The sequence below is a fragment of the Budorcas taxicolor genome, chromosome 6 (genome assembly GCF_023091745.1).
Source record: "Budorcas taxicolor isolate Tak-1 chromosome 6, Takin1.1, whole genome shotgun sequence".
NCBI lineage: Eukaryota > Metazoa > Chordata > Mammalia > Artiodactyla > Bovidae > Budorcas > Budorcas taxicolor.
In genome coordinates this window covers 11,985,099-11,998,719 of record NC_068915.1, presented here as the reverse complement: position 1 = coordinate 11,998,719, position 13,621 = coordinate 11,985,099, and positions in this window count along the sequence as shown.

Below are 13,621 nucleotides of genomic sequence, written 5' to 3'. Positions count from 1 at the left end.
ACTAACCAAGTTTGTTAGAATCACTTTGTCCACAGAAAGCTTCCCTGTAATTCACACTGGGCTCTGAATAAACATTCTAACTTTTGGAAGTAGTTTTTTTTTTAAATCACAATATTTTTCCCCAAACAATAAGATCTATTTTGAATATTGCAACTGAAGAGCTTGGAATTCTGCTGTCCCCTGTGGAAGAAGTAAATAGAAAAGACTGCCAAAAATATACTAAACACCTGGAAAGGATGGGCTTTAAGCCCTCTCTCAGGAAGTGATCGTGCTGTACACCTCACACCTGGATGGAAATATCCATTCTTGCTAACTTCCTGAGTAAGAGTGTGTTATTTTAAAACTGACAAACGAAAGACTTGCCTAGACCATATCTGATTGTGTAATTGTTGTTAAGAATGATCACTCTAATAAGAAATTGCTGTTGCGCCAGAATTCGCAGGTACTGATTCAATATTTTTTGGATTCTGTACAAAAAAAGTAAAGTAATAAATATAATTTTAAAAGTACTTATATTTGGAAAAAAGGAAAAATTAATGACTAGAGAGAAAAGAAGAGAAAGATACCTGTATCTTTTTTACTTCATACAAAAATCTTTGCTGTTTATATATGGGAGGTGAAAAGTTTTCAAGTTTTCTTTATGATTTATATGAAAATTTATTAATTTCTAATGGAGATTTGGGTTTGACCCTGAACACATAGGCACATTGTTTTCAACCTCAAGGAAACAGAATATATTAAATCAGGAATTGTATTTTAACTTAAAAAAATCATTAATTGGAGACAGAATTTTCCTTTGTTGTTTATTTTACATTACATGAAAACCCTTCAATAAGTAGTTTACTTATGATATTTGAACAATGAATATCAGTGGCACTCTTGAATTTAAGGTAATGATGTTCATGGCAAGTTATTTGTGTTTTGGGAGCTTCAGTGTCTTAATCCATAAAATAAAGATAGTTGTTTGTGAAGATATATGCCTATTCTGACAACTTTATATAACTCAGTATTAAACAGCAAAATTAAACTATAAAGGAAAACTAAAGGAGTTAGAAATTAAACACATCCCAAACACACACAGAAAGCAACTTTCCAGGTTTCCCCATCTTTTTGTTATAGGAGAAGTAAACACATTTTTGGCTTTCAAAGGTATATTTTAGAAATATTATTTTATCAGTGACTATAAATGTTAAGCAAAGAGAAACATAATAAACTTCTTAATGCCATGACTTGATTTGGTTTGTTTTTCATATATATCTCAATGGAATGTTTTTCTATATACAAATGCCCTTTCCGAAGGCTCTATGAAGCAAAGTTGGGCATCCTCTGTCCCCACTCCCCCAACACCAGTGAAAGTTTGAAAGCGTGTACCCTGCAGGAGAAAAACCACAACAGATAAAGTAATAAATGTACCTTTTTAACTAAGAAAATTTATGGTGTAAGGAGATACTATTTAAGTTGAGGATTTGATTATTCTAACTACTAATTTGCAGATAAAACTTAAGCAAGTCACTAGATACTAATTTTATGATCTATAAAATGAGAATTCTGAAATGCCTTATTCCAATTTCAGATTATAAACAGAGGATTTATAAAACCATCTACCAAGTTGTTACAACTTGGTAGAGGACAATCTACCTCTAGATTGTCAAAAGAGGACAATCTTTTGACAAGGTATAAAGCCCAACTGGCCACCTGATGGGAAGAGCCAACTCATTGGAGAAGACCCTGATGCTGGGAAAGATTGAGGGCAGGAGGAGAAAGGGATGACAGAGGATGACATAGTTGGATGGCGTCACTGTCTCAGTGGCCATGAGTTTGAGCAAACTCAGGAAGATAGTGAAGGACAGGGAAGCCTAGTGTGCTGCAGTCCATGGGGTCACAAAGAGTCAGACACAACTTAGTGACTAAACAACAAAGTCCATGGATTTTGTCAAGGCAAAACAAATTAGAAGCGTTCTCATTTTGTTTGACTCTCTAAGGAATAAACAGGTAACTGGTCTTTCTTTTATTTCTGAGATTTTCATCTCATACTTTTCTCTGGGTAATATGATCAATGGAGAACTAGGAAATGTCTTATTCCTTTTAAATTCATATTACTAAATGTCAGAGCTGTAGCCATTTGCTAAAATGCTCAAAGTTTTAGCACTAGCACCTTCCTGCTTTGTCTTAATTAAAAATGCATTAGTTGACTATGTGAATGAAAATTGTCAGAAATTCAATATTGGCTCATATGCTGAATTTCCATCCTTAAAAGAAGATATTGTTTATGTTACACCTTGATATCTTCCTCTTAGCCAGTATTTTGAAGTTTACAAGGGGCACAATACCAGACAGAATTTAGAAAAACACGGTTTCTCTGTTAAAGAAACACAACAAAATAAAGAGAGTAAAGTATGTCTTACTTTATGGAAATTAACCTGCCCCAGCAGCCTATCTGGCCTAAATCAAATTTATAATGGGCATTTTCCAAAGTGGAGTGTATTCTTCTGGTTTCCCATCTGCCTGGTCCTCCTGATTTGTGATGTGTTATGGACTGCCACCATTCGCAACCATTCTGATTCATTTCCTGGCTTTTAAAGTTCTTTCCTGAACTAGTGCCTTCTTGGGGTGCCATCTCAGAAGTAGACCTCTCTTCCTTCTTTGGACTTACTCCAGTATCAACTATATGCAGCTCAGGACTTTTTTGTGATGACTTGATCAACCAAGGCCCAGATCCATTTACTTTTTAGCTCTAACGGATAACATAACCAGACAGAAGCAAGATTCCGTCTTTGGATCTCCTTTACTTTGGACTTTAAAGCATCAGTTTTTAAATTATTTTACTGACTTGTAGGGAAAGCATAACTGATAGCATTGACTAAGAAGGGGAAGCATGGCAAGTGCATTAATTCAGCATCCTGAGGCACTTCTGTGTCCAATGCAGTGTCTGGTCACACATCCTGGGTCTTCTCCTGTGTCTTCCAGTAAATCCTTAATTGATTCAGAGGATTGCTGGCTTGTCTTCATACCTCATTTCTATCCCTTGTATGAGTGAGGAAAAAATTATGGTCCCTACCATGTTTGGTAAAATAGCTATCTAGTTGTTTTGTTCTCCTTTTAAAAAATTCATCATTTGAAGATTTACTCACTATTCGTCTAAAACTTCTGAAAGTTTTAAAACTACATTTGATGTAGCGTACCAGAAGCAAAAATAATTGCAGCTATCTTATGTATCTCAATCTTCATGAAAACAAATTGACACTTGACTTCAAACTGCTAAGCACCTAGAAGGTTTCAGTGGAAAGAATTAATGATTTTGTTTGCTTCTTGTTTTCAGTTGGAATATAGTGACAAAAAAAGTTTATTTTAAAGTTATGGAAAATATTCATGGTTAATTTTAGTAGAAAGATTCATCTTAGAATAACTAGTTTAAAGTTTGATCTATTTGTGTGATACAATTACTTATATTTTTGTGCTAGTGACTATTGAAGAACATGCTTGCATCTTATTAATATTTTTTCCCAACACATTAATGGAAACTTGATGTCCATAGGGTTATGACTTTATGGTAATGATTCTTGTCCTTATGTAGGTCTTCCAAGCCTAAAAATTCTCATTCCAAGACTGCTGGTATTAACCAGCTGCTATTCAGATTTGAGGTCTGGGTAAAAAGACAGAGGGGAAGAGAGAATGAGAATAACACACAGTCCAGAATGTGTAAAATGTTCATCATATAAGCAGACTGATACATGGAACTCCTCCAAGCAAAATTATGCCTCATGTATCTGTAAGACACTGTTGATTTCAAAAATGATTTAAGGTTCATTTCAAGGGTGGAGCACCCCACAAATAGAGGTTACAGTAGGCTGGTGGCAACAGGTGCAGTGAATTGACTCCCAAGCCTGGCTCATTGTTGGAATATCTTGGTGTGGCCCAGAAATGCTAGAATCAGAAGTTCTATGATACATCCTGAGAATTCTATTTTAAAAGCCTTTCTAGTATGTGAGCTATCCTTCTAATGGTCAGAGAGTAGACATGGAGTCAGAGAACCAGGGTCTGAGTTGAAGTCTCACTTTTCTTTCACTAAATATAGGGAAATGATACTTTTCCTGTAGAGCAGGTGTCTGCAAACCCCAATACCAGTCCATGGTCTGTTAGGAACCAGGCTGCAGAGCAGGAGGTGAGGGATGGGTGAGCGAGTGAAGCTTCATCTGTATTTGAGCTGTTCCCCATTGTTCACATTACCGCCTGAGCTCAACCATCTAGTCGCAGGAAAACAAGCTCAGGACTCCCTCTGATTCTGTATTAGTGAGCTGTGTAATTATTTCATTATATATCACAGTGTAATAATAATATAAATAAAGTACACAATAAATGTAATGCACTTGAATCATCTCCAAGCCACCCCTGATCCATGGGGAAATTGTCTTCCATGAAACTGATCCCTGGTGCCAAAAAGGCTGAGGAGTACCGCTGTTGAGTGCTGCAATATGAGAGTAGACCATGTACAAAACACTTGCCAAAAAATTGTCTCTTAGAGGATAACCACTATTTTTAAAATTGATAATAAATGTTATAATCCAAGGTGAAGAACTTCAACAAGGAAAACAAGATTTGTTAAGTAGAACCAGAAGAGTTTGGAAGCTGAGGGTTAGGAAATAATACAACAAATTAAGAAAATGGTGCACAAGGAAGTGGATGAACAATTCAGAGTGATGATGGAGATGCTGAAGTGGAGGCATGAATAATGACGTTCAGAACCACTGAGAAAGTAAGAACCAAGTGCTCAAATAGTGTTGAGGACTGGCCTGGAGAGGGAGCCAACCCAGAACTCATGGAGAAAGTCCCTGAACCCTAGATCAAGAACCAATACAAAAAGCCTGAACAGCAGAGGTCAGAACCTTCCACGTGTGAGAATGTGGCATATGGTTCAGAGCTAAGATACTGCTGGAACAGTCTTCCTAGATTTAGGGTATGGGAACAAGGAATGAAGAGCACATAAGTAGGGATCATGGGTGAGCATAGGCAGTGCTGGACCACTGTGTCTGAGGTGACAGTACAATTTTCTCCAATTGCTTTCCATTTTGTAGATATTAACAAACTGATCAAAAGACCAAGGCAGTTGACATTCTCACATTTGAACAGAATGTGAAGAAATAGATGTCTTTCATGACCATGACATGACACCAGATTATGCATTAATTATTAATTATTATAACCATCACCATATTGTTAATTAATTAGTGCAGAAGATTTTTCTCTCAATGCAAAGGCCTGTTGGCTCAGACGTTAAAGAATCTGCCTGCAATGCAGGAGACCTTTGTTTGATCCCTGGGTCGGAAAGATCCTCTGGAGAAGGGAATGGCAATCCACTCCAGTGTTCTTGCCTGGAGAATTTCACAGACAGAGAAACCTGGCCAGGTGAGAGTCCATATGAGGTCACATTGGACATGACTAGGCTACTGTCACTTATCACTTGGGTCTGAGAAAGGGAAAGACTTTGCTTGTGAAAAAAATATAAACTGACACTCGGGTAAAAGAAACAGCATCCTTTCAGGGGCGAAAGTGGTCAGTCAGCAGAATTACTAATGACTTGGAAGTGTACACAATGATTGAATATAAAACAATTAGCATATTATTGCTACATTTATTTGGGTGTTGTACTTAATGAAATTTTGCTACCTAGTCCAGATCATAGGGTAATTTTAGATTAAAGGAAGCCAGTTTTTGTATTCTTTTTTCCTATTTGATTTTGGTAAAGTCATTTTATTCCTTTGAGGTTCATGAAATTGTTCTCATAGTTTTAATCCTACCATTTAATTGTGTAAATCCCAGACAGAACTAGAGATTAATTTCTTGTTTGAATATTGTTCACTCAAAATGTTTAACAGTGTCATCTGAATACTTTTGCTAAGGCATGACCATTTAAAAGTCTTCATAGAATCTAGGAAATTTTAGAGATCTGACTTTCTCTTATAACAAACACTAAGATGCTACCACCTTCCACACTAAATATTTATGCATAATTAAATAAGTTGGGTCTCAATGCAATTGAATAGTTGATATAACATACAATTTTGTACATATGGTATTATAGTTAATAATTTCAATTTATAATTTTCTTTTCATAGTTTTGAGCACATAAAATTTTTAAAGAGTCTTAAAAATCTGGCAAGCTCAAGATGTGGTGTTTTTAAAGATATATGGAAAAACAATTGGCTTAGGAGTAAGGATTATTTTACATATATAGGTTAACTTCTTAGAAAAAGCATCTCTTAAAATTCATTACAAAGAATCGAGAGAATGTTGATCCATTAAATATCTTATTTCTCAGAATAATAGAATTTAGTGATTAGTTTGGGGGGGTGGGGTTGATATATTTACATTTATGTGGCTTCTTTCCCAAAGTATTTTGTAAACTTCTTAAGGCATAGTTTTCCTTTTTAGGCTTCATTTTATCCTCAAGATTCATCTAGTGACTTCTACTTAGTAAGAGTTTATAGATTAATTAGTCCTTAAAATGTAGCCACCTCCTTTTTTTTCTTTTTAAACATTGAGTATAGTTTCTATGTTGGTACCAGTTGGCAGAAATCATGAAAATATGTTGCTAATAGATTGATTGTGCAATATTTAAGGATTTTCTGTGACTTCCCATATTCTAACCAACAGAAAAAAAAATTAATGATCAGCATTTGGGTCTTTGTATTGAAAATAACCTTCTCAAAGTTTATATCTTTGCATATTACTGAGTTAATGCCAGCACTGAACTAATACATGAGTAGAAAAAAGAATATCCATTTCACAGACTTGCTAATAAAATTGTTACAAATTAACTGGTTCATTTGCTAAGAATTTTCTAGTATGAAGAAATTTGTCTTTTTAAACAGAGTAAAATCCAATGTATATATTTATGCCAGGTCTAATTTCATCTACTTTTCCTTTTCAACTGGCTGTTTAAAATCAAGTAGTGTTGAAAGGCATTGTGCCACATCTAAGCCTGAAATGTCTTAAAGCTGTAACTTGGGTGGAGGTGGGAAAACAAAATAGTTCACAGAGGTTTATTGTGAAAAGACCACAAGGACCACTAATTTCATGTTGTAGGGCAGATTCAGAAAGTTGCCTAAGGCTGCAACACTGCTGTCTTCATATAGTCGAATCAAAAGATTGTTGTTTTTCAGTAGCTAAGTCATGTCTGACTCTTTGCAACTCTATGGACTGCAGAATGCCAGTGTAAACTCATGTCCATTGAGTCAGTGATGCCATCTAACCATCTCATTCTCTGTTGCCGCCTTCTCCTTTTGCCCTCAATCTTTCCCAGCATCAGGATCTTTTCTAATGAGTCATCAGGGGGCCAAAGATACAGTTGATAATATGGTGGAAGAATGGAATGAGTAAAATGGGCATAAATTTCCTAAATTATTATAAAATTGTGGAACTGACTTTCATTTTGAAACTGTTTTTCTGTTTTTTAATAGAAATGATATTACCTGCTAAAACATCACTCATTTGGAAAAATACAAAACATATACCAGAGATATTATCTCTGTATGTAATTGTGAGGGAATAATTAAAAATATTATTCTACTATATGCCGTTTGGGAGCAAGAAAACAATGACATCATTTAGCAGATTTTGAGTTTGTAAAAACATAATGTGACAAAAGAAGCCAACGTCTCTAGCCAACTTAAATCATTACAGATTCTTACAACATGTCTATATTCTTAAGAAAAACATAAACGAATGTTAGAGGATGACATATACCATCTTAGTCATAACTTTCGATATGTTTCCTTTAACAAGTTTTGGGTACATATAAATGCTTCTAAATAGGAGCAAAACAACTCATTAGATTTTTGCCTGAGCATGTGCAAGAAAGTATTTATTCGTTAGAGAAAAGAGAGGGGAATGAAATAAAGAGTGCAAAGAGAAACAAGGGAAAATACATCTGTGTGGTGTGATAGGATAATGGGATACAGAGTCCTGGAGAGAGATCCCTATGGATTTGAGAAAGAGCTGGAACCCCTGACAAGAGCTTACTCTAAGTAAAATAAAAGCACTGCCAAATATAGAGGCCATAGATTAGGGTTCCAAAGTGTATTTACTGAACCTAATTGGATAGCTTATGATGTATTTGAATATCTGGTTCATGTTTTAAAAAAAAGCACTGTTAAAAAAAAAAATCTGTAGCTGCTGCTCTCCTTCCCCAAAGTTGTTACCATAGAAACCACACTCCACTTTTAAACAAGTATGAGTGTTTTGGTCTCACATACATAGTGACACTCTTTTGGCCATTTTCAAGATGGTGGTGTTTCTTTCCCAAACATGAAAGCCCAGATGCTGATGTAGGAGGTCCTGTGATGAAAAGACAAGGGCTCACCGACTCTCCAGGATCAAAATTTAGAACTCTTCTGAGCAGAGGGGAAAGAATTTGGAACTAAGAATTAAAGAATTTTGTTAGGCCAACAATTTCTGTTTTTTTGTGTGTGGGTGCTCTGCCTGGCTAAAGAGCATTATCTCGAGCTGCAAGTTGGAATTTTCTAGTATTAGGCTGGAAAAACGATGATAGGAAAACAGGTCACATTAGAACTTTTCATGGCACTTACTTTCCAGAAGAAACTTAATTTTAGAGAAGGCATTCTAGTTTTTCCATTTTTTGTTTAGGACATTATAATCAAGGTCTTGAAACCTTTTGTTAAATGGAGATGAAATATCTACTTTTAGTATAGCTATGAAGATAAAGTAAAGTGATGTTTTAGAACAGACTAGTATAATAACGGAAGAGCCTGGTAGGCTGCAGTCCACGGGGTTGCACAGAGTCGGACACGACTGAAGCAACTTAGCAGCAGCAGTAGTATAATAATCGTGATGCTAACACTAATAACAACTGTTTTGACTGAACTGTAGTATCTTAGACCGTGAATCTATTCGGAAATAGGGTCTTTTAAAGGGTCATTAAGTTAAAATAAGGTCAGCAGGGTGGGTCCCAATCCGGTTTGACTGATGTCCTTATAACAAGAATGAACGTGGACATAATGGAAAGACAGTAAGCATGCTCCAGCGCAGAGGAGAGACCACGTGAGAAGAGAGAGAGAAGGGGCTACCTGCAAGCCCAGGAGAGAGTCCTCAGAAGAAGTGAAATGTGCTGACAACTCAGTTTTGAACTTCTAGCTTCCTGTACTGTGAAAAAATGCATTTCTGTTGTTTAAGCCACTCATTCTGCGGTATTTTGTTATTGCAGACCTAGGAAGCTAATATAATAACAGGGAGTGGAAACTTAGAGTGTTTAATTGTAAAAAGCGTTTACAATTAGTAGTATTTCTTGGGACAGTTGCTAAATCACTGTAGAGAACAGGTGAGGCTGTGAATGGAGTGAGCACTCCTCTACTTTTGCCCTTAATATCCCAGCAGACCAGCCGTAGTTTAGGCAGTTAATTTTGTCCTAGTATTGCAAAAACAGAAACCATCTCTGACAGAACCTGACAGGGTCTATCACAGTTTATCTTTGGTGTGTCACTTAGTTCTAGATGGAATTTACCTAATTATCAGATAAAATCTGCATGTTTTCTTGAAGTTGTACTCATTATTCTTCCTATGGAAATTTAAATTCACAATAGGTGCTGAGATTTTTCTTTGCTTTCAAACTTTCTTTTTTTTTTAATTTGAGCATGGAGTTAATGGAAATGAAAATCCGTTCCATAGAATGTTTGCAAGGCGTCCTTCATATTGGTTCAACTTGGAAGCACTACAAGCTGTTTCCTCTCTTAAGTATGGCCAGTTTTCTTTCTCACATTTAATATACATTTCTTTATTCTGGTGAATATGGATATGTTTATTCTTTCTTTCTTAGCAAATAGGAAGAAGTCTGAACCCCAAATCAAAACACAAATTTAGTCTAAGTTCAAAATTGGGGGAACCACTAAATAAATGTGCCAAAGTACTATGATGCTTTGGGCTTCCCAGTGGCTTAGTGATCAAGAATCCACTTGCCAGTGCAGGAGACATGGATTCCTTTCCTGATCTAGAAAGATCACTCGTGCATGGAGAAACAATCTGTGCGCCACAACTATTGAGCCTGTGCTCTAGAGCGTGGGAGCCACAGTTTTGAGCCACATGTTGAAGCTGCTGAGGCCTGTGTGCTCTGGAGCCCATGCTCTGCAACACGAGAAGCCACCACAGTGAGAAGCCCATATGCGCCTCAACTCGAGACTAGCCCCCGTGCAGCAACGAAGTCGCAGCACAGCCAAAAGTAAATTAATTCAAGTTATTTTTTAAAAAGTATTATGATGCGTTAAAAACGTTATTACAGTTTCTCTTGGTTAAGATTTCTGTATGTGTATATATTATTTATGCATATATATGTGTATTATCAGTTATATATTAAAGATAACCTTTGCTGTATGTTTATCAGCCTACCCATCTGTCTGTTATTTTCTATCAAATTCATTTTAGCTTAGGACATATATACAGTTTATGCAGTTCTCTAGGCAGGAATACTGGAATGGGTAGACATTCCCTTCTCCACGGGGTCTTCCCAATCCAGGGACTGAACCCAGGTCTCCTGCATTGCAGGCAGATTCTCTACTGTCTGGGCCACGAGGAAAGCCCTATATACAGATTAAGTGATAATTAAACCTTAGAAAATTAATTAAAATAGTTCTTTCTATGAGATTACACATATCTCAGGTTAATAGATACCAACCCACATGTTTTCTGTGTTGATATTTTCGTTTAAAGACCAAATATGATTACCATTTGTAAATTATTTTTAAGATAGTTACTTGACTAATATCTTGGTTCATTTACCTGAGAGAGAAAGCAAAATTGAGAAGATTCATTCAAAGGGATATTGACTACAAAATGTGGTAATGCTAAAGTTCCTAACAAAAATCAACTAGGTATGGTTTAGTTATACAAGTTACTAATTCCTTGGGGCATCTTAAATTTGCAGTATGTGTATACTAGTTTTTCTGAAATTTAATTGAATAAGGCATACTTTGTAACCTGCTTGTTTTGGTTACTGTTAGTTTATTCACGGCTCTTCAAGTTTTTATTCCATGGTCAGTTAGTTTTTCTATGTTTGTTAAAACACATGTTTAATCTCAAAATGACATCATATAAACCAAGGAACAGATGTCTTTCACAGACTATCCTAGTACTACTAAAACTGTGATAATTTTGTGTTTTCTTTGCCATGTATCTTAAAATAAGTTTTGAGAAGTCCTTACATCTATTTTTCTCTAAAACTGCATATTTGTTATTTTGAAGTCAGATAGTATTGTGTATGTACTTCAGTAAGAGAATAATTTTGGAATATTAAAGAGTAGGTGGAACATTTAAATAGTTTTGTTTTTGCATTGGAATAGCTTACTTGGAAATGTAACCAGTATAAACAAATATTTTAAGATTTTCTGGGTGCTTAATTCATAGTAGAATTCTAGTAGTTTTTGTTGTATGAATAAATGAACAATAATAATTTTAAATATGACTATCAATTTAGACAAAGCCTGAATTTTTACTTTGTATTTTTTTTAAAGAATCATACATGAGGCCCACCAGTTTTATACATATTTTAGCTGGCAGGTTCTTTTCTCAAACACTGGTTCATTTGTAGTGTGAAGGTAGTGTTTTATTGAGAATAAGTTTCAATAACCCATTGATAGTAGTTGCCTCCCATACTGTGACTTGTACCCATATTCCATGTGAAAACTGATTCCTGTCACTGTTACTGAAAGTACCTGCCTTTAGAACATAAGAATACCAGATACATTATTTTCGATATTTTTCTCCTAAGTCTGGCCACTGGCCAATGACAGTGCTGTGGTGGTCATAAGGAAAGGTGTGGTTTCTCTTCCACACCGTCCTCAAAGGTTGAGGGCTTGCTTTCAATTTCTTCTTCCCTCCCTCTCCTCTTTTACTCTCTCTTTCCTTTCTTTCTATATAGTGTATATGAATATCATTTTATAGATCCATCATTGTTATAAATACATACACAAAAATGTCTATTTATAGTAAATACTTTATATTCATATTAATACATTGAAACCTTTCTGACCCAAGCAATTGTGTCTCATCAAGTTTTTTCTCCTACTTATATCCATTATAGGTTTTGAAATCAAGCAGATATTGAATATCTGGTGAATGAATGACTGGACTGAGTGTCCTTCCAAGAAGCACTCCTTTATTAGCTGTATGAGGTAATGCTTAATTTGTTTTAAATTATGCTTTCAAGTTTTAAAGCATAATCTTTTTACCCAGTATTCCAAGACAGGTAAACATACATTATAGATACCATTTATATGTTTTTAGCAAACCTATAAACTCATATCTGGACTCAATAAGATTAAATTTTCTCCACTAAGAGAAATGGGCAAAGACTGAGTGGAGTTGCAGAAAAATAGAATTGCTGTGTATAGACTTGAAATTGCAGTTTGAGAGAGGTGCACCCTAAGGGTAAAATGTAGTATCTGCATTCCATGAGCTTACTAAATGCTTACTAGTCAAGGCTATGGTTTTTCCAGTAGTCATGTATGGATGTGAGAGTTGGACTGTGAAGAAGGCTGAGCGCTGAAGAATTGATGCTTTTGAACTGTGGTGTTGGAGAAGACTCTTGAGAATCCCTTGGACTGCAAGGAGATCCAACCAGTCCATTCTGAAGGAGATCAGCCTTGGGATTTCTTTGGGAGGAATGATGCTGAAGCTGAAACTCCAGTACTTTGGCCATCTCATGCGAAGAGTTGACTCTTTGGAAAAAACTTTGATGCTGGGAGGGGTTGGGAGCAGGAGGAGAAGGGGACGACAGAGGATGAGATGGCTGGATGGCATCATTGACTTGATGGACGTGAGTTTGAGTGAACTCCGGGAGTTGGTGATGGACAGGGAGGCCTAGAGTGCTGCAGTTCATGGGGTCGCAAAGAGTCGGACATGACTGAGTGACTGAACTGAACTGAAATACTTAATAAATACCATGAAACAATAAATTACATGGGTATGAAACAATTCTTAGACTTAGTTGATATATAGTTAAATAATCTGATAAATGGTATAGGTATTAATAGTAAGTGCCATATGAGTTCAAACACTATGGTCTGGAGGGGTGGGAGAAAAGTTTCACTGAAGGAGGTGAGACCTGAGAAAAGTTGGAAGCTGATGCAACATTATATGGCTCAAGGTCCTGGGAAGCTGCTACCATCCTGTGCTGGCATCACATTGTCCCTAGACTTGGGGGCCATTGACTATACATGGTCTTATTAGTCCAACTCTTGTGGGATACCTATCTAATAAGCTTCCATACCATCAAGGGTAGTGCTTTTGTACCAGATTAATAGTTCTGGTTGCCCTTCTTCCTCCAAGAGGTGAATCAATGCTGTCATATGTCATATACCTGTTTAGCTCTATCATAACTAAAAATTTGTTTACAAGGATACTCATCTTCACAAAAACTCTCACCTTTGTACCATTCTGTTCAGCACTTAATTTGATCCTCCCACTCCCAACCTATTTCCCTTTAGAGCCCTTGTTCTTGATCAGAATATTACTCTATATGTTCCAATCCTTCTAGGATTATTCTCTTAGATTCTTGTGTTGGTGAAAACTGCCTGTCCCTTAATAACTGGTAGCTTTAATGTGGCCCTCTCAAGTA